This window comes from Rhinopithecus bieti, unplaced genomic scaffold (assembly GCF_001698545.2).
Source record: "Rhinopithecus bieti isolate Rb0 unplaced genomic scaffold, ASM169854v2 scaffold_31173, whole genome shotgun sequence".
Classification (NCBI taxonomy): Eukaryota; Metazoa; Chordata; class Mammalia; order Primates; family Cercopithecidae; genus Rhinopithecus; species Rhinopithecus bieti.
Window position 1 is genome coordinate 1585425 of NW_016813861.1, and position 13238 is coordinate 1598662.

At 41.9% G+C, this 13238-nt stretch overlaps 1 protein-coding gene across 5 annotated transcripts in view; it reads right to left on the reverse strand.

The window, feature by feature from the left end:
* Nucleotides 1-12090, reverse strand: part of ECT2L (epithelial cell transforming 2 like) — a 124173-nt gene extending 112083 nt beyond the window's left edge. For all 5 annotated transcript variants that reach the window (XR_001880846.1, XR_001880847.1, XM_017848982.1 and 2 more), the window contains exon 1: nt 11366-12090. The gene's annotated coding sequence lies outside the window, so the exon portion shown is untranslated. The remainder of the gene's footprint in view (nt 1-11365) is intronic.
* Between the last annotated feature and the right edge of the window lie 1148 nt (nt 12091-13238).

The following is a 13238-nucleotide window of genomic DNA, read 5'->3' on the forward strand; positions in this document are numbered from 1 at the left end:
AAAACCCTGTCTCTAAAAAAATATACAACCATTAATAGGGTAAAAGAAAACAAAAATTACCCCTGGGACAGCAAGACCAACCCTTCCTCTCTCTCTTCCTCCTCAGCCTACTCAACACCAAGATGATGAGGATGAAGACCTTTGTGATGATCCACTTCCACTTAATGAACAGTGAATATATTTTCTCTTCCTTATGATTTTCTTAATAACATTTTCTTTTCTCTAGTTTACTTCATTGAGAGAATACAGTATATAATACGCATAACATACATTATATGTTAATCGGCTGTGTTATCAGTAAGGCTTCCAGTCAACAGTAGGCTATTACTAGTTAAGTTTTGGGGGAGTCAAAAGTTATGCATGGCCAGGTGCAGTGGTTCACGACTGTAATCCCAGCACTTTGGGAGGCTGAGGTGGGCAGATCACCTGAGGTTAGGAGTTTGAGACCAGCCTGACCAATGTGGCAAAACCCCATCTCTACTAAAAATATAAAAATTAGCTGGCCATGGTGGGCACCTGCAATCCTAGCTACTCGAGAGGCCAAGACAGGAGAATCGCTTGAACCCAGGAGGCGGAGGGGCAGGGTTGAGTTTCCCCCCCGCACCTTCAGGTGGGGGGAAAGAGGGGTGCCCCACCAAAAAAAAAAAAAAAAAAAAAAAAAAGCGTGAATTTTCAGCTGCACAGGGGATATGTGCCTCTAACTCCCACACTGGTCAAGGGTCAACTATAAAAGAGTTTTAAAGAATCTTAAAGTCTTTGTCCCATAGCACCCCAATCCATAGCCCAAAGCAGAAAAGGACCTATCTCAAAGAGACTTGTGGATATAGATTTTGTCTAATAGAATAAATTACAATTACATACATACAAAGCCCACAAAATTGTCAAGAGGCTTGTTCTCATGAAAGCATGGCCAGCTTGAAATAAGAAGGACCAGGAAATTTTGAAATAAAAAGTCTCTAAGCCACCATTTTAAGCTGGGTGTCTAGGGAAACAGATAACGTGTCTTTTGAGCTCACAGGTCTCCAGATTGAGAGGAGTGATGAACAAGGAGCCTCATTTGTAACTGGACCTGATGGAGATCATGAGACTGGGCTTCAAGCCTCATACCATAATTGGAAGACACTATGGTGGTGTCTTGGTGTGAAATAAATATATTTTGTGTGCTGCAAGTATGAATTGTGGCCAGAAGGAGGAACACGGTATATTGTCTGTGCCCATGGCCAGGAACAATTGCTCCCATCCCTGTACCCACATACCAGTTCTCTATCAAAAGGTGGAGTCTATTCTTCTCCCTCTCCTTGAATCAATCTGCACTAGCACTGGCTTCTTTTAACCAGTGGATATTGTGGAAGTGATGATGTGTGACTTCTGGGCATGGACCTTAAGAAGACTTGCACCTTCTATTTTTGCATTTTTGGAATCCAGCTGCCATGTAAATAAGCCTGGGCTGAGATCCTGGATGACAGGAGACCATATGGAGAGAGAGCTCGAGCCAGCCCCCAGCTGTTTCAGCCACCCCTGTCAAAGCACCAAATGTGCAAATGAAGTCATCTTGGATATTTCAGTTCCAACTAAGCTTCCAGGTGAGTGCAACCACATGAATCACCCCAGCCCCCAACACACAAAGCATAAGAAAGGCCCAGCTGAGGCCAGCCTACCCACAGAATTGTGAAAAATAACACGTTTCCTATTTCAAGCTACTAAACTTTGGAATGGTTTGTTATCCAGAACAGACTGACAAAGCTATGTGTTGGTGAGCATCCAGAGCTCTCACACAGTTGGTGAAAGTACAAATTGGTACATGTACTTTGAAAAACTATTTGGCGTTATTTCCAGAATAATGCCAAACTTGACCCAACTGGAAAAAATATACACGTGGACTAAAATATATCACCAAGAATATGCACAGCTGCACTGGATAGCTCCAAACTGGAGACAACCCAAGCATCCACCAGTAGTCCAGTGGATAAATCTACTGTCATGCATTCATGCAATAGAATACATAATACATAATTAGAATACATATATAGAATACATAATACATAAATAGAATACATAATAGAATACATAAATGAACAGTCTGCTGCTACACGAAACAGTAAGGATGACTCACACACAGAGCACATTACACAGAGGAAGCTGGGAATAAAATAATACATGTGGCATGGGTTCATTTACCAAAGTTCTACCCTGTAGTGTTAGACGTCAAGATAAGGTTTAGCTTTGGGGAGGAAAGAGAGGGTAATGATTGGGAGGGGACACAAGAGGTTATTCTGGATGCTGGTGCTGATGTAGAGAGGGAGCCCTACACTTCCCGCATGCTGTGACGCATTGAATGCTACACTCATGATCTGCATGTTTTTCTATGTCCTATATTTCAATCAAGTTTATAAAATGATATCATTTACAATAATATCAAGTACTACTGAGCACCTAGAAAAAATTAAGAGTGCCAACTTTATGAAGAAAATTATAAAATTTTATTGAAAAATACTTTTAAAGTCCTAAATAAATGGAGAGATATGTCTTATTCATGGATTAGAGGACTCAGTAGAGTGAAGAGATTAACTGCCTCAACTTGATCTACATATCCAATGCAAGCTCAGCAACAAGAGATATTGTGTGTGTGTGTGTGTGTGTGTGTGTGTGTGTGTGTGTGTGTGTGTGTGTAAAACTTCAAAGCTGATTCTAAAATATTTATGGAACTTTAAAGGGCCAAAACCAGTCAAGACAGTCTGAATAAACAAGGAAGGGAGATGTGTTTCTAGATACCAAGACTAACTATAAAACTGTAGTAATAAGATGATAAAAATATTAGTTTGGGGACAGACAACCAAACCTGTGGAACAGAAGAGAAACTCCAAAACAGACCCAGGTATACAGGGGCACTTGTTAGATGACAAATCAGAAGGGGAAGGGTGGATTGTTTCATTTATAGAAAACGGATTATCTGTTTTAAAAAAGAAAAGAAATTGGACCCCTTTCTCACACTATATACACACACACATCAACTATAGAAAGTTTTTTCATATATATAAAATCAATTACACATGGTCTGTGAATCCCCAGAAGACAAAATTAGAACAGTGGATGATGTCAGAGAAGAAGATTTTGGCTCAATCTAAGTGGGAAAAAAATTACTCCACAGCTCTAGCTGTCTCCAGAGATTATATCCATTACTGGAGTTGGTAAAACTCAAGGTGGACAACCACTTGTCAGTGATTTTCTAGCTGGTATTCAAGCATCACAAACTTCTAAGTTTCTAAGCAACCCTCTGTTGCTATAAATTCCAAGAAGAGAGAGTACAACGTGGCTTGGTGTAGCTGAAGAAACTTTTCAGAGTCAAAATAATTCTAGAATAAGACATTTGCAGTGCCTCTGCTCTTATTACATTTCAAGAGAAGAAGCACCATTTTTCAATGAATATATTAGGCATGCATCATATTAGAACAATTTTAGAAATGTTACAGAGGAGCAGCAAGGCAGAGAGAGCACTAGATTTGGATCTCTGCTCTGACTCCCCAAAATTAAGGCTTTACAAGTGATTTAGTATTTGGGCCTCAGTTTCCTCATGTGAAAAGCAAGACAGTGATGTGTCTTGGTAAACTATATTATAATGTGTTGTTCAGATAAAAACCTCTTGGCAATGTGGGAAATTAAATACCTCCTTCTGAATCAACACTAAATGAAAACAAATTCTTAGTTTCATAAGATGCCCAGCTGTTGTTACATGAAATCCCTCCAAGAGCCAACATATGGGATTTTTATTTAGCAAGTTCTCAAAATTGTTATTACACTCTGTGTTAAGGGATTACTGAGTTATATAATGAGCTGAACATTACAGAAAGAATAGTCGCTGTCTCTGCTGGTGGGCTTAAATATGTGAGCATAGCATAGTATATTGTGTGTGTGTACATGCATATATGTACAAATTTGGACAGGATTATTTTCTTTTCTCTTTCCCTTTAGTTTTTTTTTTTTTTTTTTTTTTTTTGAGAACGGAGTCTTGCTCTGCACCCAGGCCTGGAGTGCAGTGGCCGATCTCAGTCACTGCAAGCTCCCGCCTCCCGGTTTACGCCATTCTCCTGCCTCAGCTCCCGAGAGCTGGACTCAGGCGCCCGCCTCGTCGCCCGGCAGTTTTTTGTATTTTTAAGTAGAGACAGGGTTTCACCGTATTAGCCATCCAGATGGTCTCGATCTCCTGACCTCGTGATCCCCCGCTCGGCCTCCCAAAGTGCTGGGATTACAGGCTTGAGCCACCGCGCCCGGCCATTTCCTTTAGTTTTTTACAGTTGGGATTTCACTGTGTTGTTTAGACTGGAGTGCTTCGGCACAATCATGGCTTACTGCAGCCTCAAATTTCTGCCTCAAGGGATTCTCTGGCCTCAGCCTCCCGGGTAGCTGGGGCTACAGGCATGACCAACTGCTCCTGGCTCAGGATTATTATCATTAATATTTATTTATTTTGGGACAGAGTCTCTCTGTGTTGCCCAGGCTGGAGTACAGTGGTACAATCTCGGCTCACTGTAAGGTCCGCCTTCTGGGTTCAAGTGATTTTCCTGCCTCAGCTTCCTTAGTAGCTGGGATTACAGATGCACACCACCACCCCTGGCTAATTTTTGTATTTTCAGTAGAGATGGGGTTTCACCATGTTGGCCAGGCTGGTCTCCAACTCCTGGCCTCAAGCGATCCGCCCACCTCGGCCTCCCAAAGTGCTGGGATTACAGAAATAAGCCACCATGCACTGCCTGCCTCAGATTATTTTGATTATGTGAAGATACTAATTTTGTTGACTAGCTAGTCAACCCAGGGAGAAATGGCAGGCTGACAATAACTACTTCTTTAATGGAATAATTTCTTTTCTTATTCTAGCATTTTACATTGCTCCAAATAGTAGTGCCATAAGATATTAATAGCTATTTCCCCAGAAAACAGGATCTGTGATTAAATGATTGAGATATTAAACTTATTTCTTTTTTGTAGGATGTTTTGGATGTTTTAATATGCTTAATGTTCACAATGAATCTCCAAGAGGGGAAAATAATATCCAGCATTTTCCTTTGTTCATTGTTATATGGAGACTATCATAGTGTGTATTGATTATCTAATGGGGTTATGATACTGTTTATTTAATGCTGTGTAACAAATTGTCCCAAAACTTGGTGGCTTAAAATAACAAACACTTATTATCTCATGGTTTCTATAAGTGATGAGTGTAGACATAGTTTAGCGGGGTCCCCAGCTTAGGGTCTCTCACCATCCAAGTGTCAGCTGAGGATGCCACAGCTGGACTGGGGAAGAATTAACTTCCAAGCTCACATAAGTGGTTGTTGGCAGGATACAGTTCCTCCTAAAGTGTTGGAATGAGAGACTCAGTTCTTCGCTGGTTGTTGGCCAGAGGCTCCCCTCCCATGTGGGCCTCTTTATAGTTTAGCTCACAAAATGGCAGCTCACTTCCACCCAAGTGAGTGAGCAAGAGAGTAAGAGCGGGCAGGCAAGATGGAAGCCAGAGCCCTTGCATGGCGTAACCTCAGAAGTGACAAGTAACACACCATCACTTTTTGATTCATCAGAACAGGGGTTTAGCAAACACAGTCAGCAGGCCACATCTGGCCCACCACCAGATTTTATAAAGTGTAACTGGGATACAGACAATCTCATTTATTTATGTATTGTCTGTGGTTGCTTTTCTTTAGTAAATTTCACTTACGAGTCTCTTGTTTTCTTATTGTTTCCATATTTATTCAGTATTTTTCTTCATCTGCTTACTGGATAATTTTTTTTTTCTTTTTTGAGACAGAGTCTCGCTCTGTCACCCAGGCTGGAGTGCAGTGGCATGATCTTGGCTCACCGCAACCTCCACCTCCCTGGTTCAAGCAATTCCCCTGCCTCAGCCTCCCGAGTAGCTGGGATTACAGGTGCATGCCACCATGCCTGGCTAATGTTTTTTGTATTTTTAGTAGAGACAGGGTTTCACCATGTTGGCCAGACAGGTCTCGAACTCCTGACCTCAGGCAGTCTGCCCACTTCAGCTTCCCAAAGTGCTGGGATTACAGATGTGAGCCACCACACCTGGCCTCTGTGGCTGCTTTTTTTGGCTACAATGAAATTAAGTAATCGGGAGAAAGACCATATGGCTCAGAAAGCAAAAAATATTTATTATCTGGGCCTTTACTGAAAAAGTTTGTCAACTCCTGCATTATAGGCATCTAGCCCACATCTAAGGGAAGGGGATTCACATAAGGCAAAAAGACCAGGAAGCTGAGGTCATTGGGAGCCATTTTAGAAGCTTCCTCCCCGTAGTATCTGCCATAGAATAGGTATTTGGCAAGTATTTGCTGAATGAATAAATGAATAATTGTTCTATAATTGCAGTTCAAACCATAAGTGCTATGGTTTGAATGTGTCACCTCCAAATATCAGGTTTTGAACCTTAATGGCCAACGTAATGATATTAAGAGGTTGGGCCTTTAAGAGATAGGTCATGAGGGCGCCTTCCCTTGTGAGCTGGAATTCAGATCCTTATAAGGCTTCACACAGTGTTCACCTCACTTGCCCTTCCACCTTCTGCCATGTGAGGGCAGAGCATTCCTTCCCTGTGGAGAATGCAACAAGGCATCCTCTTGGAAGCAGAGAGCAGCCCTCACCAGCCAACCAGACCTGTCAGCACCTTGACCTTGGATTTACCAGCCTCCAGAACTGTGAGAAATACATTCCTATTCTTTATAAATTACCCAGTCTCAGGTATTTTATTATAGCAGTAGAAACAGAGACATGCATCTGCTAATTTTCCAAATTCAGGGGCTAAAAAAGCAAGGTATTAGTAAGAAAAAACCAAATTCCTTCACTATTAGGATTTGACAACTGTGTCACAACTGTGACAATTTATCAAGTCTGTGATCTTACTAGCAATTTCCATCATTATGTTTAATAAGTCATACGGTAAAATAAGCTTAGAATTGAATTAAATATAGATTTGACAGATTATTCTTCCATGACATCAGCAAATTAGAAAAAATGGAAGTATTTTAAGGGACTCATTTGAGATGAGAATTCATTCTGGGGCAAGAATACTTATTGTGCATTCTGTTTACAATACAGCAGTCACCAGTATCTTCTATATACAAGAAAGGCTCAAAACCTTAGTGTATAAAACCAAACTCTCAACCATTTTTTCATCCTTTTTGTGTGTCTTTTCTACAGAAGTGAAAATACTGTGCCATGAAGTTCTTCTTTGATTTTTTTTTTTTTTTTTTTTTTAGAGTCTCGCTCTGTCACCCAGGTTGGAGTGCAGTGGCGTGATCTCGGCTCACTGCAAGTTCCACCTCCCGGGTTCACACCATTCTCCTGCCTCAGCCTCCCAAGTAGCTGGGACTACAGGCACCTGCCACCACGCCTGGCTAATTTTTTGTATTTTTAGTAGAGACGGGGTTTCACTGTGTTAGCCAGGATGGTCTCGATCTCCTGACCTCGTGATCTGCCTGCCTTGGCCTCCAAGGGATCACAGGCGTGAGCCACTGCACCCGGCCTCCTTGATCATTTAAGAATGATCTTTTTCTTCTACAAAATGGCATGTCCCTACTGGAAAAGTGAATGTTGTGGCTGCCATCTCACAGCCCAGCTTTTGACTTCGAATTGAAACTCCAGTGTGGGTGATGCAAAACTGGAGGCCCCTTTGTTACCTCACTCTGTAAAGCAAGGGCCTAAATGATTCCAAAGTCTGTTGCAATAAGGGAATAAAATAGAAGACCCCTATCTGTGTCTTTCCTCATTTGTAACTGGATCTAACAAACGTGCTAAGTAACAAGATCAAAATGAGGAGGGGGATGTGTAGTAAATATTGTATTTAACATCTTAATTTTTGTTTGAGTGTCTACACTGACTGGCACAGCACTAGAAAATCTCTTCCCCCGTACACTGGCTCACTGAATTCTCAGATTCACACTGGGAGTTAGATTATAGAAGAGAAGAACATGGTAGAGAAAATCATTCAGTCGGCATGCAGTGGCTCACACTTGTAATCCAGGCATTTTGGGAGGCCAAAGTGGGTGGATTATTTGAGTTCAGGAGTTCCAGATCAGCCTGGCCAATATGGCAAAGCCCCATCTCTACAAAAATTAACCAGGTGTGGTGGCATTCGCCTGTAGTCCTAGCTAGTTGGGAAGCTGGAGTGGGAGGACTGCTTGAGCCCAGGAGGCAGAGGTTACAGTGAACCAAGGTCCAAGACTGTGCCACTGCACTCCAGCCTGGGCAATACAGTGAGACCCTGACTCAGAAAAAATAAAAGAAAATCAGAAAATCATCCAAGGTTACACAGGTGGTAATTGGCTATCAAGTTTCAAAATTATACTAGATTTTTTCCTGAAGTGTAAGTTTAACTTGAATATAAAATGGTATTAAAAGAAGAACTTCAGCTGAATTAAATTTAAAGGAATTTAATTGAGCAATAAACGATTCGTGAATCAGGCAGCTCCCAGAATCACAGCAGATTCAGAGAGACTCCAGCGGTGCCTTGTGGTCAGAACAAATTTATAGACAAAAAAGTGAAGTGATGTACAGAAGTCAGAAATGAGGTACAGAAACAGCTGGATTGGTTACAGCTCAGCATTTGCCTTATTTGAACACAGTTTGAACACTCAGCAGTGTATGAGTGGTTGAAGTACGGCTCCTGGGATTGGCCAAGACTCAGCGATTGTTACAGGCACGTACCCCTAAGTTAGGTTTTCATTCCTGTCTACCTATTAAATTAGGTGGCAATTCATCCACAAGGATTCAAATATAAAAGTACAGAGTCCATCTCAGGCCATATTTAGTTTGCTTTAACAACTGCTATGGATGTATTTGAAAATACATTTCTATGTCATGGCTGACTAACCTTTACAACAGGTATATTGATGAGGAACTCAGAAATTGACATTGGCACTTCTATGCTTAGTCAAAGGAAGGTTGGGGCTTGTTGTGTGACAACCTGTAATATGGTAGAATAATAAAAAATATATATATTGGTCTTTGTCCCTGGTTTCTGACATAGAGCTCCTAAAACTTTTGTAGATATGGATGCTAGGATAATCTTTTGTTCTAATATTTGGTTTTTGACCCCAGTTCCTGACACAGAGCTCCAAAATCCCTTGGAATTTCCTGGGTGATAGGAACATCTTTTGTTCAGATGAAGTGAATCTTGGTGGACCCCTAGATAGCTTTAGGATGGGGGCTGGTTACCGGGGAAACCAACCATGTGATTATGCAGCTGGAACTTTCAGCTCCATCCTCTGACCTCTGGGGAGGAGAAAAGGGCTCAAGTTGAGTGATCACCAAATGGCCAATGATGTCATCAATTGTGCCTATGAATGAATCCTCCATTAAAATCCCAAGGGACAAGATTCAGGGAGGTTTGGGATAGCTGAACATGTGGAGGGGCTGAGAAGGCATGGAAGTTCCACACCCTTGCGCACATACCTTTCTCTGGGCATCTCTTCTATCTGGCTATTCATCTGTGTCCTTTGTAATATCCTTTATAGTAAATGGGGAAACATAAGTAAAGTGTTTCCTTGAATTCTGTGAGTCACTCTAGCAAAGTAATCAAACTGGAGGAGGGGCTTGTGGGAACCCAGATTTGTAACTGGTTGGTTAATCATAAACAACATATAGTCACAACCTGGGACTTGTGATTGGCATTTGAAGTGGGGGACAGTCTTTTGGGACTGAGCCCTTAACCTGTGGTATCTGACACTAACTCCAGGTACACAGTGACAGAGCTGGGTTAAATTATAGGACATAGAGTTGGTGGCCACTGGAGAATTAGTTGTTGGTGGGAAGAAATTCCCACACATTTTGGTGACAAGAGGTGAAGGGCAGTACGGAGTATGTGAGAGTAAAGAGAAAAGAGTTTTTTTTGGGTTTTTTTTTTCCCCCCTCTCAGAAAAATCAAAGCCCGATTAAAAGATGAAACGGCTGAACAATTGCCAGCCCATATAGAGAGCTAAATCCTCACTGGGATCACACAGAAGAGCCATGATGTCAATTAACTGTGTTTCCACAGGTGATCCGTTACACAGCTGGAGGAATGCAAGTTAGTCTGGTCCTTCTCCACTACAGTAGACAGTGGCTTAGAAACTAAAACATTGCTCCTTGGCAGAGGTATGTACCTACATTCGCATACTTCTGCAATTCAAACACACAAATTGTGCAATGATTCCTTTGATTATCAAAAATTTACTTCCTTAAATATGCCTCCAAAAAGGTTATCTGGTTCTAAAGATTGCACAAAAAAAACGGGAGTAGAAGAAAAGTGTGATTGGTGAAAAAGCAGAAATGAAAGACAATTCCAGTTGAGTTAAATGTTCCACATTTAGGGCATGTAAAGATACATGCCAGTATATAGTTTTTATTAAGTACACACTAACCAATGGATAATGAAAATAATGGCGTGTTTTGAGGAAACCTGGGCTATTGATAGTACAGGTGGTGACAGAAAATACCATACTTGTGCTGGTATTTTGAAATGGTAGATGTGCTCACTGATTTATAAGTTTAAAGCTATAAAATTAAAGCACGCTGTAACAAACAAGATGCAACTGTTGCTATAAAACTTCCAAGTCCTTAACCCTTCTTCCTCCCACTGAAATAATTGTTTTTAGAGCATGATTTTTGAGGTTTCTGTGGAGCACAACTGTCAGTTCCTGCAGAACAGACTGTAGCGGGCTTGCATACAATTGCATGTGTTGCAGTGAACTTTAATACTGATGATGTCAGGATATTCTGTTCTGATACATATATGCAAAGTTTATGAATAAGCACAGCATCGGTATTTTTAAATCGGTAAATATTTTAAAGTACCACTGTTTTATTTGTCCTGTTCGTCAAATCTTAGCATATTAACTCTTAGAGCTATCCTTATAACCACGACCTGTATTCACAGTAGATTTTTTGTATTTCTCCTTCATTCCCCAACCCAGCCCCACCCTACTCCCTACATTTTGGACCCCGTAGGAGGAAAGGGGGTAAGAACTGTCAGAAGGAAGAAGGCAGTTGGTGTGAGCCTATGAAAATCAGCGTTTTCCAAAGTGCTCAAGAACTTTACTTCGATCCCAAATCAGTTCTCTGGAGGAGTTAAGGGTTTGTTTGCCATGGCCCGATGCAAACCCTACCCTACGCGCGGATTTTGTTCCACCCCAGAGCCTCTTGAGAGTCTTGGTTAATTCCAAAGCTGCTAAGGGACTCCGGGGTCCCGGAGGGAGGGCCCTGCGCCCTCAGCGCTGCTTAGGGTCTTCCTGGGCGGCTGCACTGGGAAACTAAGCCGGCCCAGGCGATGTGCCCCGGGCGGCCCCAAGAAAAAGAGGAGCGGCTCAGAAGCCACGGGCTTTACCTCTGGGAAGTGGCCATGAGGCCCGGCATGGTGGCGGCTGTCTCCTCTTGAAACCGTGCGGTGAAAATCGAGTGCGCCCTCTCCGGCCCGCAGCTCCGGAGAGGGGTGGGGCAGGGACAGGGTCATCTCCATAGAGACCCAACAACACTGAGCCGCCACCCCGCCCCAACGGCCGACCTGGACCTCCCCAGCTGCAGTGTGCAGAGCCGCCCGCCCCGTGCGGGCCACCCCCCATCTCTCCGCAGTCGCAGCGCGAGGCCAGCTAGGTTCGGGTCCCGGCTCCTTTCCCCGTCCCCAGGGAGCTTGCCGTGGGAAAAAGCTTTCGTGGGGTCCCGTAGGTCGCGGCATGTCTCGGAAGCCCTACGAGGTGTCCAGCAGAGGTGCTAGACCCAAGGCCGTGGGACCCCAAGAAGAGACTCGGACACTGAAGCCAACATTTGCTTGATCTCAAACAAAGCCAGCGATGTTAATTAAGGCTGTGTGATGAGGAAAGTGGAGTTTCTTATTTTTTGTCATGTTCATCTTCAGCAGATCCTCAGAAAATGTTAATATTTACTGCAGAATTATCAAGTTCAGCATTATACGGGAGGTACAAAAACAAAACCAAAAAACCCTTCCTCATTAGTTTCTGGTCAAAATGTCTTTTAAGTATTTATTGTGAAGCCTGTTTTTTTTTTCTTTTGTATGTAATAGTTATGGCCATGAAAAGATGCTCACAAAACATTACGTATAAAAAGCAGCTTAGAAAACCACCAGAATGGTATGATCTATTTTTTTTTGCAACATGTTTAAGAAATCTGGGAGTATGCACACAAATAGGTTAAATGGTTTGCTCTGGCAGTTTTAAAAATCATCTGTAATTCAATTTTTTCTACAATGAATAAGCAACATCTATGTAATAAAAAAGTTTCATTCTAGTAGTTTCTTATGAGAGATGGGATCTTGCTATGCTGCCTAGGCTGGAGTGCACTATAGCCTAGGCAGCATAGCAATGTCATTGCGCACTATATTTTATTTTATTTCAAATATCTTTTCTTTTCATCTGTATGCCAGTAAAATCATCATCATGCACTATAGCCTAGAACTCCTAGGCTCAAGCAATCCTCCTGCCTCAGCTGCCAGAGTAGCTGAAAGTACTGGTACTTGTCACCAAACCAGGCCCTAAATTTTATTCTAATACAGGCACTGCATTTTTTCCTGTTGCCTTGGATATGTGTTTAAGGAGTGTGAAAGGATACAAATTAGATAAGCTAATATTTCACTACCTGGGGCCCATCTGGGGCCCTGTGACACAAAGGGCAAATGAACCAAGTGAATAAACAAGGTCAATCCAACTGCTCTGTCACAACCCACAGGAACCAGCTTTTTGCTTTACTCTATCTCAGGACCAATCCAAGAAAAATTTCACATGACAAAGTATCCTTTCGCCCTGTCAGACCCTAGAGTACTACTTTTTCCCCTTAAATCCCTATTCTCACAACCCAAATGAAGTTTCCTCCGTGACGCTGTAATTTTTAAAAGGGGTATTAAAAGACCAATTAAATAAACTGATCAAAATACTTTGAATTCAGAAAGTCAAAATTATTAAAATCAAAATTTGAAAAATATTCAATAAGTCCATCTCCTCCCCTCCCCCAATTAGGTGCTTATTTCTGTAGCTGGAAATAAGGAGATAGAAGCATGAGCATCTTGTGCAACACAAAGGTAACTGAGCTATAAATAAGCAAAATGTGTTCTATCCATACCACGGAGTATGATTCAGCCAAAAAAAGAAATGAAGTACATGCAATCACATGGATGAAGCTTAAATCCTTGAAAACATCATGCTAAGTAAATGAAACCAGTCACAAAAGGCCACGTATTGTATGATTCC